Below are 13,002 nucleotides of genomic sequence, written 5' to 3'. Positions count from 1 at the left end.
GAATTCTTCAATCACTGCCACCAAGCTACAAGAGCTTCGTGATGAACTATAATATGCAAGGGATGGATAAGACAATTCCCGAGCTCTTCGCGATGCTAAAGGCTGCGGAGGTAGAAATCAAAAAGGAGCATCAAGTGTTGATGGTTAACAAAATCACCAGTTTCAAGAAAACGGGTAAAGGGAAGAAGAAGGGGAACTTCAAGAAGAACGACAAGCAAGTTGCTGCTCAAGAAAAGAAACCCAAATCTGGACCTAAACCTGAGACTGAGTGCTTCTACTGCAAAGGGACTGGTCACTGGAAGCGGAACTGCCCCAAGTATTTGGCGGATAAGAAGGATGGCAAGGTGAACAAAGGTATATGTGATATACATGTTATTGATGTGTACCTTACCAGAGCTCGCAGTAGCACCTGGGTATTTGATACTGGTTCTGTTGCTAATATTTGCAACTTGAAACAGGGACTGTGGATTAAGCGAAGACTGGCTAAGGACGAGGTGACGATGCGCGTGGGAAATGGTTCGAAAGTCGATGTGATCGGCGTCGGCACGCTACCTCTACATCTAACTTCGGGGTTAGTTTTAGACCTAAATAATTGTTATTTGGTGCTAGCGTTGAGCATGAACATTATATCTGGATCTTGTTTGATGCGAGACGGTTATTCATTTAAATCTGGGAATAATGGTTATTCTATTTATATGAGTAATATCTTTTATGGTCATGCACCCTTGAAGAGTGGTCTATTTGTGTTAAATCTCGATAGTAGTGACACACATATTCATAATGTTGAAGCCAAAAGATGCAAAGTTGAAAATGATAGTGCAACTTATTTGTGGCACTACCGTTTAGGTCATATTGGTGTAAAGCGCATGAAGAAACTCCATATTGATGGACTTCTGGAATCACTTGATTATGAATCACTTGGTACTTGCGAACCATGCCTCATGGGCAAGATGACTAAAACGCCGTTCTCCGGAACAATGGAGCGAGCAACAGACTTGTTGTAAATCATATATACTGATGTATGTGGTCCGATGAATATTGAGGCTCGCGGCGGGTATCGTTATTTTCTCACCTTCACAGATGATTTAAGCAGATATGGGTATATCTACTTAATGAAACATAAGTCTGAAACATTTGAAAAGTTCAAAGAATTTTAGAGTGAAGTGGAAAATCATCGTAACAAGAAAATAAAGTTTCTACGATCTGATCGTGGAGGAGAATATTTGAGTTACGAGTTTGGTCTACATTTGAAACAATGCAGAATAGTTTCGCAACTCACGCCACCCGGAACACCACAGCGTAATGGTGTGTCCGAACATCGTAATCGTACTTTACTAGATATGGTACGATCTATGATGTCTCTTACTGATTTACCGCTATCATTTTGGGGTTATGCTTTAGAGACGGCTGCATTCACGTTAAATAGGGCACCATCAAAATCCGTTGAGACGACGCCTTATGAACTATGGTTTGGCAAGAAACCAAAGTTGTTGTTTCTTAAAGTTTGGGGCTGCGATGCTTATGTGAAAAAGATTCAACCTGATAAGCTCGAACCCAAATTAGAGAAATGTGTCTTCATAGGATACCCAAAGGAAACTGTTGGGTACACCTTCTATCACAGATCCGAAGGCAAGACATTCGTTGCTAAGAATGGATCCTTTCTAGAGAAGGAGTTTCTCTCGAAAGAAGTGAATGGGAGGAAAGTAGAACTAGATGAGGTAACTGTACCTGCTCCCTTATTGGAAAGTAGTTCATCACAGAAACCGGTTCCTGTGACACCTAAACCAATTAGTGAGGAAGCCAATGATGATGATCATGAAACTTCAGATCAAGTTACTACCGAACCTCGTAGGTCAACCAGAGCAAGATCTGCACCAGAGTGGTACGGTAATCCTGTTCTGGAGGTCATGTTACTTGACCATGACGAACCTACGAACTATGAGGAAGTGATGATGAGCCCAGATTCCGCAAAATGGCTTGAGGCCATGAAATCTGAGATGGGATCCATGTATGAGACCAAAGTGTGGACTTTGGTTGACTTGCCCGATGATCGGCAAGCCATCAAGAATAAATGGATCTTCAAGAAGAAGACAGACGCTGATGGTAATGTTACTATCTACAAAGCTCAACTTGTTGCAAAAGGTTTTCGACAAGTTCGAGGAGTTGACTACGATGAGACCTTCTCACCCGTAGCGATGCTTAAGTCCGTCCGAATCATGTTAGCTATTACCGCATTTTATGATTATGAAATTTGGAAAATGGATGTAAAGACTGCATTCCTGAATGGATTTCTGGAAGAAGAGTTGTATATGATTCAGCCTGAAGGTTTTATCGATCCAAAAGGTGCTAACAAAGTGTGCAAGCTCCAACGATCCATTTATGGACTGGTGCAAGCCTCTTGGAGTTGGAATAAACGTTTTGATAGTGTGATCAAAGCATATGGTTTTATACAGACTTTTGGAGAAGCCTATATTTACAAGAAAGTGAGTGGGAGCTCTGTAGCATTTCTAATATTATATGTGGATGACATATTGTTGATTGGAAATGATATAGAATTTTTGGATAGCATAAAAGGATACTTGAATAAGAGTTTTTCAATGAAAGACCTCGGTAAAGCTGCTTACATATTGGGCATCAAGATCTATAGAGATAGATCAAGACGCTTAATTGGACTTCCACAAAGCACATACCTTGACAAAGTTTTGATGAAGTTCAAAATGGATCGGGCAAAGAAAGGGTTCTTGCCTGTGTTACAAGGTGTGAAGTTGAGTAAGACTCAATGCCCGACCACTGCAGAAGATAGAGAGAAAATAAAGGATGTTCCTTATGCTTCAGCCATAGGCTCTATCATGTATGCAATGTTGTGTACCAGACCTGATGTGTGCCTTGCTATTAGTTTAGCAGGGAGGTACCAAGGTAATCCAGGAGTGGATCACTGGACAGCGGTCAAGAACATCCTGAAGTACCTGAAAAGGACTAAGGATATGTTTCTCATTTATGGAGATGACAAAGAGCTCATCGTAAATGGTTACGTTGATGCAAGCTTTGACACTGATCTAGACAATTCTAAATCGCAAACCGGATATGTGTTTATATTGAACAGTGGAGCTGTCAGTTGGAGCAGTTCTAAACAGAGCGTCGTGGCGGGATCTACATGTGAAGTGGAGTACTTTGCTGCTTCAGAAGCAACAAATGAAGGAGTCTGGATGAAGGAGTTCATATCCGATCTAGGTGTCATACCTAGTGCATCGGGTCCAATGAAAATCTTTTGTGACAATACTAGTGCAATTGCCTTGGCAAAGGAATCCAGATTTCACAAGAGAACCAAGCACATCAAGAGACGCTTCAACTCCATCTCAAGTCCAGGTGGGAGACATAGAGATTTGCAAGATACATACGGATCTGAATGTTGCAGACCCGTTGACTAAGCCTCTTCCACGAGCAAAACATGATCAGCACCAAGGATCCATGGGTGTTAGAATCATTACTGTATAATCTAGATTATTGGCTCTAGTGCAAGTGGGAGACTGAAGGAAATATGCCCTAGAGGCAATAATAAAGTATTATTTATTTCCTTATATCATGATAAATTTTTATTATTCATGCTAGAATTGTATTAACCGGAAACATGATACATGTGTGAATACATAAACAAACAGAGTGTCACTAGTATGCCTCTACTTGACTAGCTCATTGATGAAAGATGGTTATGTTTCCAAGCCGCAGACATGAGTTGTCATTTGATTAACGGGATCACATCATTAGGAGAATGATGTGATTGACTTGACCCATTCCGTTAGCTTAGCACTTGATCGTTTAGTATGTTGCTATTGCTTTCTTCATGACTTATACATGTTCCTATGACTATGAGATTGTGCATCTCCCGTTTACTGGAGGAACAGTTTGTGTGCTACCAAATGTCACAACGTAACTGGGTGATTATAAAGGTACTCTACAGGTATCTCGAAGGTACTTGTTGAGTTGGCGTATTTCGAGATTAGGATTTGTCACTCTGATTGTCGGGGAGGTATCTCTGGGCCCACTCAGTAATGCACATCACTATAAGCCTTGCAAGCATTGTAACTAATGAGTTAGTTGCGGGATGATGTATTACGGAACGAGAAAAGAGACTTGCCGTAACGAGATTGAACTAGGTATTGAGATACCGATGATCGAATCTCGGGCAAGTAACATACCGATGACAAAGGGAACAACGTATATTGTTATGCGGTTTGACCGATAAAGATCTTCGTAGAATATGTGGGAGCCAATATGAGCATCCAGGTTCCGCTATTGGTTATTGACTGGAGACATGTCTCGGTCATGTCTACATCGTTCTCGAACCTGTAGGGTCCGCACGCTTAAAGTTCGGTGGCGATCGGTATTATGAGTTTTTGAGTTTTGATGTACCGAAGGTAGTTCGGAGTCCCGGATATGATCACGAACATGACGAGGAGTCTCGAAATGGTCGAGATGTAAAGATTGATATATTGGACGACTATATTCGGACACCGGAAGTGTTTCGGGTGGTTTCGGAGAAAACTGGAGTGTCGGAGGGTTACCGGAACCCCCCAGGAGAAATAGTGGGCCTTATGGGCCTTAGTGGAGAGAGAGAGAGGGCTGGCCTAGGGCAGGCCGCGCGCCCCTCCCCCTCTGGTCTGAATTGGACTAGGAGAAGGGGGCGGTGCCGCCCTTTCCTTCTCCCTCTCCCCCTTCCTTTCCCCCTCCTAGTAGGAGTAGGAAAGAGGGGAGTCCTAGTCCTACTAGGAGGAGGACTCCTCCTCCTGGCGCGCCATAGAGGGCTGGCCGGCCTCCCCCTTTGCTCCTTTATATACGGGGGCAGGGGCACCCCATGGACACAACAATTGATCATTGATCTCTTGGTCGTGTGCGGTGCCCCCCTCCACCATAATCCACCTCGATCATATCGTAGCGGTGCTTAGGCGAAGCCCTACGTCGGTAGCATCATCATCACTGTCACCATGCCGTCGTGCTGATGGAACTCTCCTGTGAAGCTTTGCTGGATTGGAGCTCGCGGGACGTCATCGAGTTGAACGTGTGCAGAACTCGGAGGTGTCGTACGTTCAGTACTTGGATCGGTCGGATCGTGAAGACATACGACTACATCAACCGCATTGTGCTAACGCTTCCGCATTTGGTCTACGAGGGTATGTGGACAAACTCTCCCCTCTTGTTGCTATGCATCACCATGATCCTGTGTGTGCGTAGGGATTTTTTTTTGAAATTACTACGTTCCCCAACAGTAGGAACTCTCGGTGGTGATATGTCACGTAGTGTAGGTAATGTAGTCCTCACAACAATGGATGTGGTTGTCATAGTATGCCCAGTAGTTGATGAAACAATCGTATCAACTCTTGGAATGTGCATTGTGCGCTTGTTCTCCTTGTGGGGAACACGTCGTTTTATTTCCTGTTCAGCTTTGCAAGTAAGATGAAACAAATGGTCCATAGGATAACACTCTTCATGAATTAGTATCTCCTGAATATCATGGTTTAATCCTCCCCAAAATATATCCATAAAATCTTCTTCACTTCCTTCTAAAAATGAGTGCAACAAGGTAGTTTTTAAATCATCATAATATTTTGATACGGTGGCAGTGCCTTATTTTAAATGTTGTAATTTCTTAATCATGCCACAAGTATAATAAACATCAACGAATCTATCTCTCATGAAAAGTTTTAAATCATGCCAAGTAGTAGGTATAAAATCAGGGTTTAACCAACAATATTCACTCCACCAAACTAAAGCAAAGCTACTGAAAGTACTAACCGCAGCTTGAAATTTTTCATGCTCATCAAAATTATGGGAAGCAAATGTAGCATTTATTTGGTACTCCCATTCAATATATAAATCAGGCCTAAAACGACCAATAAACGGTGGCATTGAAACATTAACCTGATTATGTGCATTCTGATGTTGTTGCTTCTCTTGTGACAGTTGTTGTATTTTCTTAGGTGATGGCAAATCTCCCACGATCGATAAAACCCAAGAAGTAACAACTCCGGAACATGCCATAGTTAGTAGAAAACAAGAAACAAAATCTGAGAATAATGTTCCTATGAACTACTAGGATGTGGTGGTAAAACGCTCACAGTATAGCAAATATCAATATCTTACAAGTTATTACCATGCAGCAAGTGGTGACAGGCAATCAGCGGTGTCAAATAACTCCGAAGTTTGAGTATAGCGATTGCCAAGGGAACGTACGTATACCCGGTATAGAAATATGTGGAGCTTGGAAGGCTTAAATATTTGGTAGCAAAATATTAGCAATAATCAATTCAGAGATGCAATGTTGAATAAACACTCAACGACGGTACTGTGCTGATCCTAGGCTAGACCGGACTAGAGACGCAAGCCTAGAACACTAATGAGGTCATGGCGTAGCACAAGTAGCATCAATAAAGGATATAAAGTAGCGCCCAACAGCAAGATATAAGTGAAGATCACAATAGCAGTAAAGATAATGATGTGAAACAATAGCCAAGTAGGATATATCAACAACTTTCTCTCCAAGTTTATGCCAATTTTCTAATATTTTTTCTCAAGAATGGCACTGACTCAAGCTTTCAAACGCAAAAAGTATCACTCAATTCCGAGTTGATACGACGAGTCGAAAAATTCTAAAACTAGCCTGAAAACTGGAACAAGCTGTGTTCGCGAACTTCGGAGGGCAAAAAGACCTATTTACAAGCTGATTTTGAGGTGACAAATATTGAACAAGCTTCTGCAACTATTTAGATGTGGCTCGTCACTAGCTTTCATTTGAGTACTCGCGGAGCCAAAACTGAGTTCGTATAAGGAAGTTATGCATGTTTTACTGAACAGTGCACAAAACAGATTCCAATCCGAATTCAACTACGAGATTGAGTGTAGATATATCCGAATTTTGTTTTTTTCTCTATTTTTTTCCTCACTTTTTTCTTTCTCTCTTTTTTTTCTCTGATTTTTTACTTTTTTCTCTATCTTTTTTCTCTCTTCCTCTTTCCAAAACAAACTACATAAGATGCAGATTGGATTAAGTGAAGATGTGAATGATCTCAACTATGATTATGACAATGAACAGTAGGTAGCGCGTGGTGGAAATTGATGGACGAGTGGTGGACAACGGAAGGGATAACGATGCAGCAGCGGCGTGAATAATGTGAACAGAACTCGAAACTCTAAACGAACTAGACTCTAAGACCAACAACTCAACACGATGATGCAACCGATAATTCAATAATGCAAACAATGTAAAGAAACTTGCAAAGGCTCGGACTAGTTTGGACAAATGATGAATAGTACTAACTTTTTTGTGGATTTTTCTTTTACAATAGGTATGAAAATAAATCAAATCTAGGGAAAGCTGGAAATTCTCACCGAGCAAACTGAAAACTGATACCACTTGATAGAGGCGGGGTGTCCCGATCTTTCGATGAGATGATAACTATCAATTTGGTGGAGTCGACTTTGACGATCCGACTACAAACGTGCACGACGTTGCACCTTAGCAATCGCTAAACCAATCTCCCAAGGTTACTGATGATGTTGGAAGCTCGATCGGCCTAACCACGAAGGTCTATTCCTGCACGCAATCGAAGAACAAGCAAGAATATGATAATGCAATCCGAATATTGCGAATATGGATGAAGTGTTGATAAAAGTGGGGTTTCATAAGCGGTCTTGATCTGGTCGTTGGACACAAACGAAGTACACGAAGTTGCAGCAATGGCTAACTTTTAACTAAATAAACCCAAGGAAAAAGCTACTAGATGGATCTACTTATATAGGAGCTAGGAGTGGCGGCCAAGGAGGTGGGAGGACGTCCCAAGGCAGCCTAAAACTAACCCTAGGTCGTACAAGGCTCATGGGCCCAAGTGGAGGTGATGCAACATCTTTGGACTTGTAGTTTGACTCGGATTCTGCTGCAGCGTCAGATTGTTTCATCGATAACTCAACACTCTGGACGAATTTTAAGGTGAATCCAATTGGGTTGGAAAGAGCACGAAATCTACTTTCCAACAAAAAAGAATCACCCAATTCGGAGTCCGTATGAAAGAGTTATTGGCGTTTTGAGTTAGGTATGTCTGTGCAGTCCGAATCTGAATCCAGAATGTGAGAGACTTGGACTCTATCTTCTCTTGGCCCAAAAGTGACGTGAGAAGACTTTTTGAACATCATCTAAACTTCTCTTTTTCCCTTATCCTCATATGTGGATTGTACAAACGTCCCATACACCTGCAATTAAACATGACACAAAAGTTTGTGAAGTATCTTTGTCCTGGATGACATAAATAAATTATTGCATAGTTTGCATTAGAAATCACCTCACAAATATACATGTATGCAATATTTTTGGTTGTATCCAAGGTAGTCATGTCCTCATCAGTCGGGCGGGCCCGGATTTCACCCGAGGAGTTACGGTGGCGGCTGGCTGTTTAGTGGTATCACCCAGGAGGGGGTGGTAGCTCCGGACTTGTCCCAACAGCCGTCGCTTCTTTTAATAATGCACTAACAAGTTTGGGTATTTGTTCTGAGTTGGCCTCTGGCCTTTACGCGCTAACCACCACACGGGAATAGTTATGGGCCTCGGCGTCGCAGTATCAGCCGAAGCTTTCTCAGACATCCAGTTCAGCAATGTGGGCCTGCGGGCCAGTGCCATCCATAATGAGGTGGTGCTCGTCCCGACTCATCGCACAATGAACCAGAGTGCAACGGGCGATGGGCCCAAGACCCCAGAGTGCTTAGGATGTAGACCGGCAGGGACCTCTCTGCTGAGCCTAGGTAGGGCTGCAGCGTGTTGATCTTCCGAGGTCGGGCATTGACTTAGAAAAGTGTGTTCGGCCAGAGTAATCAAGCGTGTTGGGTAACGTGGTGCACCTGTGCAGGGAAGTTATCTATTCGAATACCTGTTGGGGAACGTTGCAGAAAACAAAAAAATTCTACATTTCACCAAGATCAATCTATGGAGTCAACTAGCAACGAGAGGAGAGTGCATCTACATACCCTTGTAGATCGCGAGCGGAAGCGTTCAAGAGAACGGGGATGATGGAGTCGTACTCGTCGTGATCCAAATCACCGATGACCAAGTGCCGAACGGACGGCACCTCCGCGTTCAACACACGTATGGAGCGGATGACATCTCCTCCTTCTTGACCTAGCAAGGGGGAAGGAGAGGTTGATGAAGATCCAGCAGCACGACGGCGTGGTGGTGGATGCAGCAATGATCGCAGCAGGGCTTCGCCGAGCTTCTGCGAGAGGGAGAGGTGTAGCAGGGGAGAGGGAGGCGCCAAGACTTGAGGTGCGGCTGCCCTCCCTCCCCCCCCCCCTTTATATAGGCCCCCTGGGGGCGCCAGCCCTGGATATGGGATCTCCCAAGGGGGCGGCGGCCAAGGGGGGTGGAGTGCCCCCCAAGGCAAGTGGAGGCGCCCCCCACCCTAGGGTTTCCAACCCTAGGCGCAGGAGGGCCCAAGGGGGGGGCGCACCAGCCCACTATGGGCTGGTTCCCCTCCCCACTTCATCCCATGGGGCCCTCCGGGATGGGTGGCCCCACCCGGTGGACCCCCGGGACCCATCCGGTGGTCCCGGTACAATACTGGTGACCCCGAATCTTTCCCGATGGCCGAAACTACACTTCCTATATATAATTCTTCACCTCCGGACCATTCCGGAACTCCTCGTGATGTCCAGGATCTCATCCGGGACTCCGAACAACTTTCGGATTACTGCATACTCATATCTCTACAACCCTAGCGTCACCGAACCTTAAGTGTGTAGACCCTACGGGTTCGGGAGACACGTAGACATGACCGAGACGGCTCTCCGGTCAATAACCAACAGCGGGATCTGGATACCCATGTTGGCTCCCACATGCTCCTCGATGATCTCATCGGATGAACCACGATGTCAAGGACTTAATCAATCCCGTATACAATTCCCTTTGTCAGGTACGATACTTGCCCGAGATTCGATCGTCGGTATCCCGATACCTTGTTCAGTCTCGTTACCGGCAAGTCACTTTACTCGTACCGTAATGCATGATCCCGTGATCAACCACTTGGTCACCTTGAGCTCATAATGATGATGCATTACCGAGTGGGCCCAGTGATACCTCTCCGTTATATGGAGTGACAAATCCCAGTCTCGATTCGTGCCAACCCAACAGACACTTTCAGATACCCTGTAATGTACCTTTATAGTCACCCAGTTACGTTGTGACGTTTGGTACACCCAAAGCACTCCTACGGTATCCGGGAGTTGCACAATCTCATGGTCTAAGGAAATGATACTTGACATTCAGAAAAGCTACAGCAAACGAACTACACGATCTTTGAGCTACTTAGGATTGGGTCTTGTCCATCACATCATTCTCCTAATGATGTGATCTCGTTATCAATGACATCCAATGTCCATAGTCAGGAAACCATGACTATCTGTTGATCAACGAGCTAGTCAACTAGAGGCTTACTAGGGACATGTTGTGTCTATGTATTCACACATGTATTACGATTTCCGGATATACACAATTATAGCATGAATAATAGACAATTATCATGAACAAGGAATATAATAATCATTTATTATTGCCTCTAGGGCATATTCCAACAGTCTTCCACTTGCACTAGAGTCAATAATCTAGTTACATTGTGATGAATCGAACACCCATGGAATTCTGGTGTTGATCATGTTTTGCTCTAGGGAGAGGTTTAGTCAACGGATCTGACATTCAGATCCGTATGTACTTTACAAATATCTATGTCTCCATCTTGAACATTTTCATGAATGGAGTTGAAGCGACGCTTGATGTGCCTGGTCTTCTTGTGAAACCTGGGCTCCTTGGCAAGTGCAATAGCTCCAGTGTTGTCACAGAAGAGTTTGATCGGCCCCGACGCATTGGGTATGACTCCTAGGTCGGTGATGAACTCCTTCACCCAAATTGCTTCATGCGCTGCCTCCGAGGCTGCCATGTACTCCGCTTCACATGTAGATCCCGCCACGACGCTCTGCTTGCAGCTGCACCAGCTTACTGCTCCACCATTCAACATATACACGTATCCGGTTTGTGACTTAGAGTCATCCAGATCTGTGTCGAAGCTAGCGTCGACGTAACCCTTTACGACGAGCTCTTCGTCACCTCCATAAACGGAGAAACATGTCCTTAGTCCTTTTCAGGTACTTCAGGATATTGTTGACCGCTGTCCAGTGTTCCTTGCCAGGATTGCTTTGGTACCTTCCTACCAATCTCCAAACTTACGGCAAGGTTTACATCAGGTCTGGTACACAGCATGGCATACATAATAGACCCTATGGCTGAGGCATAGGGGATGACACTCATCTCTTCTATATCTTCTGCCGTGGTCGGACATTGAGCTGAGCTCAATTTCACACCTTGCAACACAGGCAAGAACCCCTTCTTAGACTGATCAATATTGAACTTCTTCCATATCTTATCAAGGTATGTGCTTTGTGAAAGACCTATGAGGCGTCTTGATCTATCTCTGTAGATCTTGATGCCTAATATATAAGCAGCTTCTCCAAGGTCCTTCATTGAAAAACTCTTATTCAAGTAGGCCTTAATGCTGTCCAAAAGTTCTATATCATTTCCCATCAAAAGTATGTCATCTACATATAATATGAGAAATGCTACAGAGCTCCCACTCACTTTCTTGTAAACGCAGGCTTCTCCATAAGTCTGCATAAACCAACGCTTTGATCATCTCATCAAAGCGAATGTTCCAACTCCGAGATGCTTGCACCAGCCCATAAATCGAGCGTTGGAGCTTGCACACCTTGTCAGCATTCTTAGGATCGACAAAACCTTCCGGCTGCATCATATACAATTCTTCCTTAAGGAAACCATTAAGGAATGCCGTTTTGACGTCCATTTGCCATATCTCATAATCATAGAATGCGGCAATTGCTAACATGATTCGGACGGACTTCAGCTTCGCTACGGGTGAGAAAGTCTCATCGTAGTCAACCCCTTGAACTTGTCGATAACCCTTAGCGACAAGCCGAGCTTTATAGATGGTCACATTACCATCCGCGTCTGTCTTCTTCTTAAAGATCCATTTATTTTCTATGGCTCATCAACGGGCAAGTCAGTCAAAGTCCATACTTCGTTTTCATACATGGATCCTATCTCGGATTTCATGGCTTCCAGCCATTTGTCGGAATCCGGGCCCGCCATCGCTTCTTCATAGTTCGAAGGTTCACCGTTGTCTAACAACATGATTTCCAAGACAGGGTTGCCGTACCACTCTGGTGCGGAACGTGTCCTTGTGGACCTACGAAGTTCAGTAGCAACTTGATCTGAAGTTTCATGATCATCATCATCAACTTCCTCTCTAGTCGGTGCAGGCACCTCAGGAACATTTTCTTGAGCTGCGCCACTTACCGGTTCAAGAGGTAATACTTCATCAAGTTCTACCTTCCTCCCACTTATTTCTTTCGAGAGAAACTCTTTCTCTAGAAAGGACCCATTCTTGGCAACAAAGATCTTGCCTTCGGATCTGAGGTAGAAGGTATACCCAACAGTTTCTTTAGGGTATCCTATGAAGACGCATTTTTCCGACTTGGGTTCGAGCTTTTCAGGTTGAAGTTTCTTGACATAAGCATCGCATCCCCAAACTTTTAGAAACGACAGCTTAGGTTTCTTCCCAAACCATAATTCATACGGTGTTGTCTCAACGGATTTTCGACGGAGCCCTATTTAAAGTGAATGCGGCAGTCTCTAAAGCATAGCCCCAAAAAGATAGCGGTAAATCGGTAAGAGACATCATAGATCGCACCATATCTAATAGAGTGCGATTACGACGTTCGGACACACCATTACGCTGAGGTGTTCCAGGCGGCGTGAGTTGTGAAACTATTCCACATTTTTTTAAGTGTGTGCCAAATTCGTGACTCAAGTATTCTCCTCCACGATCTGATCGTAGAAACTTGATTTTCCTGTCACGTTGATTCTCAACCTCACTCTGAAATTCCTTGAACTTTTCA

This window comes from Triticum urartu, chromosome 2, assembly GCF_003073215.2.
Source record: "Triticum urartu cultivar G1812 chromosome 2, Tu2.1, whole genome shotgun sequence".
NCBI classification, from domain to species: domain Eukaryota; kingdom Viridiplantae; phylum Streptophyta; class Magnoliopsida; order Poales; family Poaceae; genus Triticum; species Triticum urartu.
The sequence above is the reverse complement of the archived record's forward strand: the minus strand, read 5'-3'. Positions refer to the sequence as shown.